General features: G+C 44.0%; 1 long non-coding RNA gene across 1 annotated transcript in view; it reads right to left on the bottom strand.

The window, feature by feature from the left end:
* Positions 1-2606, bottom strand: part of LOC108446491 — a 35107-nt gene extending 32501 nt beyond the window's left edge. The window contains exon 1 of the long non-coding RNA XR_001861701.1: positions 2273-2606. This is a non-coding gene — a long non-coding RNA (uncharacterized LOC108446491). The remainder of the gene's footprint in view (positions 1-2272) is intronic.
* Between the last annotated feature and the right edge of the window lie 7863 nt (positions 2607-10469).

Below are 10469 nucleotides of genomic sequence, written 5' to 3'. Positions count from 1 at the left end.
TTTTAGATGAAAAATAGAATTTGGTGCTGGGAGGGAAGCATGTCAAGGAGAGAAAGAAGATGTCTCTTCCTCCAACCCTGGTCCCCTATCCAGAAGATCACCTGAATATCTAGGAAAGGTTGGCAGCTGGGAGGACAAGTGCTGGGCCACTATAGCCTGTCTGTGAGGCCATTAAAAAACAACTGTGTGTGAAAAGATAAACCTGTAATGCTGCCAAGTTAAGCGAGACTTGTGGCATGATGAATTTCCCAGCCACTTATTTATAAATTATTTTAAAGCTGCCTGTGACGTGACAGCTTTACTCTCTTTTCCGGTGTAGTGAGCCATTACTGATGAGAATATGAATAATCAGCTTTTCTCTTTCTTACCCTTTCCTTCTTTCTAGGACCGGTGAAAATGAAAATCTTGTGACATCGAGGCATTGTGCTAGTCGCTCTCTGGTGCAAACTGTTGCAGTGTGAGCTGGCATCAAATGTGCTGCCTCAGTTTACAGCAGCTGTCAGCTCTCCGCTCTCCAGTGTCCGAGGACAGCACATCTCCCACAGCAGGAGACAGGAGTTAGCGCAGCCCGAGGGAGCAACAGTCCAGCACAGATGGCAAGGGGTCAGTAGCCCTGGCAGGTACAGACTGCTTCCAGCAGCAGTGCTGGAGTGGCTCTATATTACAGACCGAACAGTGCAAGCTCTGGCCTGGCTTGTTTATTGAGGTGCAGAACCACCTTGAGTACTCCCACTGCACTGCACCTGGGCTGATAACTCTCCCCGAGACTGATGTGCAGAAAACAGGAATAACCAGCTTGGAACACACAGAGCCAAGGCACCGTGACAATGAGTTTGATCTTCCTTCCAGACCTGAGCTGACTCCATGCAAAATCAGTTTGCAGAGCACAGTGGAATTACTGTGCAGAGATACGTCCACTGGCACCCCAAAGAGCTGCTTTAAGTCAGCAGAATGTATTAATCTGGGCTAACATGCTTCCAGATAAGTCAAATACCAAATTGATCAGGCAAATATCCATACCACTGGATCTATATCCAGTGTAGCTAGCTCATTCAGAGTAGATTGTACACTGATTTCTGAGAAATCTGAATTAATGGACCTTTAAAAAGCCAAAAACCCAGCAAAAGAAAAAAACTCCCTAAGGTTTTTGGTCTTGTGAAAAGCATAAATATTTTTTTGTTAATTTAAGCTGCATTTTGCTTGCAAGATAATCTCTTTCTCCTTTACTCAGAACTCAATTTTAACAAGGAGATGAATAATGCATATTTTACATTGATGGAACATATTCCATTGGGAATCTCAAAATATTTTGCAAACACTAAAGGATGAATCTTTCCAATAGACGTCAGAAGGAGATAAATTATAAAATCAGAGGCATTTTATAGATGGCAAACCAGAGGGACCATTTTTGTTCTAGGACCCACAGGACAATCTGCACAAAGCTGAAAATGCATACAAGTCTCCTCAGATTTCTAGAACTTTCTGCCTTGCTTCGTATTGACACACTACTTCTCTGACATATTTACATTGCCATATAATACTTGGTTTTTCCGGATGATAAAGAGCTAATTCTCATTTAAACAAACAACTTTTCCTATGAATTAGGAAGCAGGCAGCATTTCCTCCAGCTGTCAATCAGCAATTACACCATTTGGAAATGGTACCCAGTGATTTGTGATAGTGTAATCCCTTTGGAGTATGAAAGTAGCTCCAGAGTCAGGCTTGATTAGAAATGCCCAGCTGACTGCCAGGGACACATTTCAAACAGGCTTATGCTGGATTGCTGGTATAGTTGTACGCATGAATCGAACAGTCAAACAAACAAATGACCCAATCTGCATTTGCAAAACTAAACTGTGAAGCTCTAAATCCATTTTCTGGACTAAAGAGTGCTACATGTCAAGTACATAACCAGAAAAACAGTTCCCCATGTGCCCTCAAAACAGTGAGCAATATTAATCCATGGAGATAATCTATATTTGCAGACTGTCAGCTCTAAACTCAGGGCATTATTCTACCAGGAGCATGTCTCAAACATTTTGAAACTTACAGACATGAAGCTTTTTGCATATCTGCAACATAAACTCATTCAGAGGACAAAACTAGTATTTAAAACCTGCGCCAGAGCACCTCAAAGTCTTTTCACTGACTTGAAATCAGGCTTTGAAGTACAGGGCTTTTATTCGACCCTTGTTTAACATGAGACAAAGCCCAACCAGACCGAGAAAATGACAACAGAAGAATCTCCTCGCATTGTCACTCAAAATCTTACCTGTCATATAGCCATTTTCTTCTTAGACAGAGAAACCTGAGAGGTATTTTTAAGGCTGAAATCAAAATTGTTGCATATGTGAGCAGCTGAGAAATGAAGCATATTCCTAGTCAGACAATTGGCCTGGGGAGGCTGAACCTGATGAGTGTGATTTCTCTCCTGAGTTGAACTCTGCTTTCCCAGGTGCTCTCCAGCAGAAAATCACACCAGGTGCCTTCCAAAAATCTGTGTGCAGCTGATGTAAAACCCTCTGGCCAGACACCAAAGAATGCAGCTTGCCAAAAAGTAAACCAGTTATAAGCTGCTGCTCTATGCTGGCAAGCAGATACCCTAGAAACCCCTCTGCAGAGCTATAAAATTGATTGAATGTGTTTGGAGAGCTGGAGAAAGAGGACAGTAAACTTAACCAAAATCTCACCAAACAGAACATGAGGGAGAGACGGATACAGAAGTATGAATACAACAAAATGCAATTTAGAAATACGTGTTTATTCATTTTACTTGTGTAGACATTACCTTTTTACCTCCATTAGAGGGATCAGTGCAACTGTGGAGCACAGGAGAAAGGAATGCTGGATATCTGGGTCACATGTGAAGTGTGGTTCTGTGCTGTCCAGCAGCGATGCTGATCCAAGGAGCCTGAGCAGACTGTGCCAGTACTGAGGCTCATCTTGATGCCCAGTGTGAGTCTTTCTGCATAGGAAACCAGCTGATTTCAAATAACTCTATGGCAGTGCACAGATATCCACAGGCCCTTTGGTTGTGGCACAGCTGTTGCTGCCTGTGCTCTTGGATGACCAGGAAGGGCTTTGATCCCAGGGTCTCAATAGCTATTTTGTGGTGATAAGAAATGCCTTTTAAAAGCAGTGCAGTTCTGCAGCTCTGATAGCAAACTCAGTGGCGAAAAAAAAGGAAGGCTTTTGTTCTGTGTTGTATGGTAAGAAGTGCAATGCATTACTACTACTAATAATGTCTGGATCACATTGAATTATTACCTTATGCCTGGCTCTAATTTCCATTTCAAGTTTTCATTTATTTTTCACTTCACTAAATGTACAATATTAACATGGCATCAGACACATCCATCAGAAAAGAGATTCTGACTCTGAAGGGAAGCGTGACAGGACTTTTGGGAGGGGCAGGTTGAATCTCCTTAACCCTGGTCTACAGGTGTGTAAGTACCCTGTCAACTTTACTTTCAACAGCATTATATGCCTGATGAGCATCATGCTTGCAAATTGCCCCAGCTATCACACTGCCTACTCACACTAACTCAATTTAGAGTAATTTCTTTGGAGAGCTGACTTCTGAGTTGGCAGATATTTCAAAGGGCTGCTTTGATTCAGTTCTCCCTCTTAAAAACTGTGTTATTTTTGTTTAATCATTCTTGGAGGTAGGAGGCAGAGGCAAGTTTTGCCCCTTGAAGGGTGCGTTGCATGTCTGACAGAGCAACGCAAGGGCCCCGGGTTGAGTTATTCCAGGGCAAGTCAGGTTAATCAAAAAAGAAATTTCCATTGTGGAGGTGAAAGAGGTATTTTTAATCCATTAGGATGTTAATTATGATTACTATATGAAACAAGTAATCTCTTCTGCACCGGGCAGCCCAGACCTTAGTCTTGGTAAAGCTAGATGTATTTCTTTGCATGCAAATAAATTTTGTTTCTCTTTTGATGAAGCTCCTCATATTTTCATCTCAAATCCCTTTTCAGAGGTGCAATTATTCAGAGCCTTGTTTACCGTGTTTCTTACCTGAAACAAGCAACAGCTTTGCCAAGAGTGTTCTCCCTCTTGCCTCCACATCAGGAGGATTTGGTCTTCCCCTGCTGAGCTTCAGTGAGTATTCCAGGGGCTTTTCATGGAAGGTGGCACTGGTCCAACCCCAAGGGCATTTCGGTTGAAAATGTGTATTATGTACAACATGAAAGTCACTCATCTTTGAGGAATCCAGCCCAACCCAGCTTCCTCTCAAGCTGCTATTTAGTGATGAACAAAGGTGAAGCTCAGACTTCTCTGCCCCACGGTGAGCAGTTCAGGACCACATACCGCTTCCAGTCCTGCTCAGGCTTGAAACTTGGAGCCGGATGCATCATTTGCACATGTCCCAAAACCACGATAGATAAACATCTTCCTGATACTGCATAGCAGAGGCACTACATCAGGGGGGCCTTGAAACCTCTCAGATTGAAAAAGGGAGAGTGTATTTACTCAGATTGCATGCAGAGAAGGTGTCAGCCCTTTTGCCCATTCCAACTACAAACACATCTCAGCCACTGGATGCAGCGGTATCGCGGCTGCAGGAGTGATCTCTCATATCTCTCCTTGCAAACAAGAGATGTTATACTGCTTTTTTTCTGCTGCTAAAATTTACAGCCCACTTAAACAGAAGAGCTCATCTTCTGAGAACTCTTAGACTGGAGTGAGCACAGATGAAATAAAGAAAGGAATTTTGCTTGTTTGGCAACTAATTTTTTGTTCTGGTTTGCTTTTTTATTTACCTACTTATTCCTGCATTACATTTTCATTCCTTTTCTTTCCTTTTTCATGTGTTTCTCCTCAGTCTTCCTTACCACTTTAGTAGCAGTCCCTTTCTGAAAGATTTTCAAGTTAAATTTCATTCCTTAAACACAAACCCAAGTGACCATAGGTTCCTCCTGGTCTCGATACTACTTGAAGGGTAGGTGGGAGCTGCTGCTTGTGCCAGAGGGTTTTGGCTTCCCTCTGCTTTTCTTGAGCAGGATGTTGGTGAGGAGAAGAACCAGCAGCAGCTGATGGTGGTACTGCTGTGGTCATGGCACGCAGCTGAAGCTATGCTGAAGTAGAGTCAACATGGGAACACTTTTTGGCATGTGCTTCAAGGTGTTTCTAGTCATAATGTTCAATTAATCTAACTTTATTTATTTTTATTGCTCATTTTGCCTAAAATATATTCTGATAAACTAAGGAAATGACAAGGGCAGACAAAATTACGCCCCTAAATTAAACTCGGCTGATCTTCCCACATAAACCCACACAAAGTAACTTGCCCACCTTGCCTAGGTCTTGCTGAATATGGGCAGCAGCAATCCAAGGGAAAAGAGAAGAGCACACCTCTCACAACTAAAACCTCTTTCTCCTATGCCCTGGGGAGGGAACTGTAGAGCCACAGATAACTGCTCACTGCACAGCACACTGGTTTCCAGAGACTTGATGGCGGCAGTGAGCAAAAAGTTCAGGTACCACGCACTTAGCCGGTACTTAGAGCAAGAAAAAACTCTTTTCCGTGTAACTCTGTTCCCAATGCCTATCCCTCCGGCAAGACCAAAGTGCCACAGGTACACTGGGATTGGTCAGCACGAGGAAAAAGACATGCAGAAGAACAATATTAGCTCAGACACACTTTGCTTCGGGGCACGTGAAGTCAAATGGGAGCACTGGAGGGGACTGGAGACCCCAGCCTGTCCTAGGGCTTCACTCCTGCCTGCCTATCCTGTGCAGCTCCTAAAAGAGCTCAAAGAACAAGATGCTGATGATGCTCAGGTTATTTAGCCCCTAGCATGGCACTTGAGATGTCAGAGCAACAGATCATTGGTGCAGCCCCCAGGTGTGAAGTTTGGTGACAACTGCTCTCCTGCCAGCACACCAGCCCTGTGCCAGACCAGACACCTCTCCCCCTCTCAGCTGGCAGGCAGCAGGGCACTACAGTGCAGCCTGCCATCAGCACTCAGGTGCAGCTGAAACCTTTCTTGTTTCAGTTAACACACCTCACACCTCCAGAAATCTACTTGCCAGTTGGTATAGACTGTTTTTACAGCTTCAAAACTTCAAACTGCAACTGCTCTGAACCTATTGGCTTCAAAGGGTTACCTGATCTCATGTCAAAACCATGTGAAAGTGCTGAACTTCGTCAGAAAAAAAAAAAGAAAAAGCATAACCCAAATTTCTAATTCATGACTGAACAGAGTTTCAACCAAAGTTAATAAATTTTATTGTGAAACTTGAAACCAAGTGACTTTTGCATGGGTTCATTCAAAAATATCTGTACAGCACAAATTACTTGTAGCTGTTCTGTAAAGCATATCTTTATACTTTGGATTTATCCGCTGCTGAGTGAAGGGTATGTGAAATAAAAATGTACTATTAAGACTAGCTTTTTAAGTATCTTCTTAGAAATTTAGCTACTCATTATGGATTTTTGGACAAGTAGGGTAAGGAAGAACAACAACAGCAAAAGAGGCAGCTGGCAGCTGCCGGGGGCGGAGTTGCAAAGCTGGGAAGAGCATTAATGAAAGTTGGGGAGAAGAGTGAAGGGGCAGACTTTACCAGGAGAAGACATGAGAAGATGAAAATACAGGATGGTGTTATACAGTAGCCTTTGACCAGAGAAAAGCCCAAACTCTTCTGCATCTAGCACAAAAGACAGGCTGGAAGATTTTCTTTCTGCTCTTCTAATGAAATCAGTTATTCCTTCATTCAATTGAAAGAAAAGAGACAGCAGGATAAAGAGTGTAAATTAAATGTTATCCTGTGGAAGCTCAGCAGCTTCATTATTCATGGTTTTACACCCTGCTTTCCGCGGAAAACATGGCCAGTGGCTCAATTTTTATTGAAACAACTCTGTAAATGGAGGACAGCACGAGGAGGGAAATCTCCTGATGGAAGCAGAATCATTTTAGATGACAGTATCTTCCTTCATTTTGAGTGAGAGGCATTGTAAAATAGTGGAAGCTTTCTTCTTGCTCCAGTAATACTTGTTGATCCTGTAGTGGAGGGTATCTTGTGCAGCAGTACAACACCAAGGGGTACTATTCAGAGACAAAACAGAAATATTTTGGGAAAAAAGCAGCAAGGGGTTTATGGTGCCTGCTCATTTTCCTGGGCTGACCATGTGCCTCGTTGTGCCATGCTCAAGCTGCCTGGCAGAGAGGCTGCTGTACAGCAATGAATGAGGGAGGAGAGGGCAAGAAGGCATGATGCTGATGTGGAGACCGCTTTCTGAATGGAAGAGCTGGAGCCTGGAGGCAGGGACCAGGACCATGTCCCCATAGGGAACTACACTGGTGCCACCTGGTTACATTGACATGAAAAGAGCCATGCCACTGTGTGCAACTCCCTCTGTAGAGGCAACCCAGGAGAGTTCCCTCATGTGAGAATAGGCAGCAGATTCACCTCAGCAGGCACAACCCTGTCTGTATGTGCTTCTGAGGCCTGAAGGCTGTGCCAGGCTCTCAGCTGCTTTTCCATGCCTTCACAACCAGCTCCGACCAGCAGCTCCATTTACCCAGGTGGCATCTGCTGTGCTGCAGCCCTGCTAGCCAGATGTTGGCTTTTAGGAGGTGTCCTGGAAAACAGTCGTGTTCTGTCTTGCATGCAGTTGAGGGATCAACAGGCCTTTCTACAAGTGTGCACAGGGAGTGTGATTTTTCAGGAGATCTGTTCCCTGCCAGCTCGCTCTCTGCCAGCAGCACGGTGCCATGGCCCTCCTCCACTCAGCCTCCAGAGAAAGGCAGGAGACATGAGAAGCTCCCAGAGGATGGGCACAGAAATGCAGGCTCCTTTATGGCTTTATGATGGCACTGACCAGCAGGGGCCATGAGCAAGACAGTGCTGGGCTGTGCAAAGAGTCCTACAGGTGGGGTAAAGGCAACCCCCAAAGGCCTGGCAGTGCCGCAGCTGAATTTTGGCAATGGTTTCCTGTTTAAACTTGTGTTTCATCTCAGACACAGCCAGCAGATAGGAGACCAAAATGGCAAGTATGTCTAACTCCAAGGAGGTGAGCTCCTCAATTGAGACCTCACACAGACAGACACACACTGACCCGTAGCCCGTAGCCCCTGCTCCTCCGCCAGCATGGCTCATGCCACCACAGGGCACAGCATCTGCTGGGCCACTGCTAAGCATTAGAAATGTTCTTGCATGCATATAATACACCCATGCCACAGGTGTAGAAACCTCCCTCTGACCTGCTCCCAGCTGCTGCAGAGCAAAAACATCCTGTGAACACACAGGATCTGGCTCAGTATGTGCCAGACAATGCAAAGCAGCTCTGTGGGCCCTGTGTCCACATCAGAAGTCACCACCAAGGTGGTTGGATCAGTGCTGAGATGCTCTGTCAGTGGTCTCAAGCATATCCAGGCTTGCTGGACTTGGGCTCTTGGGACTCTACCACCTATGCAGCAGCAGGAACACATATGTTTCCTTTTGGAGGCAGAGGATCTCTCTGTCTCATTTACAGATGCTGTCCTGAACCCTTGATTGTTCAACAGCTAAACCAGGCTCTTCATTCAGCTACAAACACATGCACTCTGCCCCCGCTCCCCTGATCTCCACTTCTTCTCTTAACTCACACCTTGCAAGTTTAAGGTACTTCTTCTTATCCTCCTGAGCCCATATTTCTCACTCTTTACACTTCCTTACGTTGCAGAGGACATGAGGAAAACATCTGTCACCTGTTCTCTGCCTGACTTGCCTGCCTGGCCAACTTTGACGCAGTCTTAGAGTCATAACATCATAGAATGGTTTGAGTTGGAAAGGACTTTAAAGATCATCTACTTTCAGCCCCTGCCATGGGCAGAGTCACCTTCCACTAGACCAGGTCGCTCACTCTTCTTACTGTCCTCCTGCAAAACCACCTCCCATGGCATTTGGGAAATGCATCAACAAGACTCATTTGGAATAACCAGTGAAGTCTTTATATGGTTCAGCTGCTCCAAAAATAGAAGCTTTCTGGAATAAGCCACTGCCTGAGCTTGATTTGCCATATCCAAGCCATTCTAACTCATTAGCACTGAGCCGATTGTGTGCTGAAGGCTAAGCATTAACCACACAAGCCAGCATTCAAACTCACTGATTTCCACATTGAAACATTGAAGCTTTATGGTCTCTAATTGATGAGTGGGAGTTCGCGAAGGATGTCAAGAGTTAACTTTGTTTTAATGTGAGTCACTATCAATGTTGGCAAGCATAACAAAAGCAGAGGAATGTATTAGGCACCAAATATTGTACTTGTATTAAAAGACACAAATCACTGGGATTGAGATGTTACACTGCCCGTGCAGATGGGTGTCCTGGCAATTTGATCACTTCAGTGCTAAGTGCTGTATCTCATATGTTTCACTTGGTCATGCATTTTTGGGGGCAATATTTAGTATTACAAGTAAGAGAATCATATTGATTTTTCCACTTACATCCAGATGAGGATAGTAAATATACATATATTTTGAAGTATCTGTGTGATCAGAGGTACTACCTCTCTCCTCTACAGTGAGCAAACTGTGGTGGTTTCCTTGTTACAATAGAAAGCCATTCAAAGAACTTACCTCCCTAAAATGCATTACACAACGGAATATGAGCCCTTTCCTACAGCAGTGTTTTGGTCTATGGCATAACAGGATTGGTGGTCTCTGGAGGGATACATAAGGCTTACGCCAAGCTCTCACCTGTGTTCAATGTGACCCCAGCCACGCACAGCTGAACTGGCAAAACTCCTGCAGGCACAAGCCCTGGGCTCATTAGATGTCCTGATTACTGGGGGGGTTAAATCCACGTAACCACAAACAGCATTTCTTCCAAATATCTTTTTTTTTCTCTTTGTGAGCTGAATTTGCCAGACCCCTCTTGACTCCAAAGAAGACTCCTTTGCATTCCTTTGCAAACCCTGCTTACAATGAATGTTGTTCTTCCAGGAAGCCTGACCCAATTGTCTCCCTCTGAATAGTCAGTGCTCATGCAAAAGGACTAATCAGTGATTCTGTGAGTGTTTTCCACTGAGTGTCAAAAATCCTGAACAGCTGATTGAGTAGGTTCTGCTTGTAAAAAATTTTTTCCTCACCAATGGAGAGTTTAATAAGTAATAAAGCACTGAAGATAAATCATCTTCAGCCAGAGCATTAATATTTAAGTTAAACTTTTCTTTCAAAAAGGCAATTGAAGTAATCTAGAGGTCTGATGCTTTAAAACTGCTCATTTTTAAAGGAGGAGGAAGTTGCACTCAGAAAAAGAGGTGTTTTGATCAAATCATAGTCAGCTGTCAGGGGCACTTAGGGACATACAAAAGAGTTGAATTTTTTTGTTTTACGTAAGCTACAAAGATTTGACATGAATGAATGAGTTGATTAAAATCCCCACGCTCTCTTTGCACACACTAGTGCTGAGTTGCCAGTACAGTGATAGTAGTTAATCCCCAGTTACATCTATTTTAAAAGTCAATTTTAAACATATG

This window comes from Corvus brachyrhynchos, unplaced genomic scaffold (genome assembly GCF_000691975.1).
Source record: "Corvus brachyrhynchos isolate BGI_N302 unplaced genomic scaffold, ASM69197v1 scaffold32, whole genome shotgun sequence".
Taxonomy (NCBI): domain Eukaryota; kingdom Metazoa; phylum Chordata; class Aves; order Passeriformes; family Corvidae; genus Corvus; species Corvus brachyrhynchos.
The sequence above is the reverse complement of the archived record's forward strand: the minus strand, read 5'-3'. Positions and strand labels throughout refer to the sequence as shown.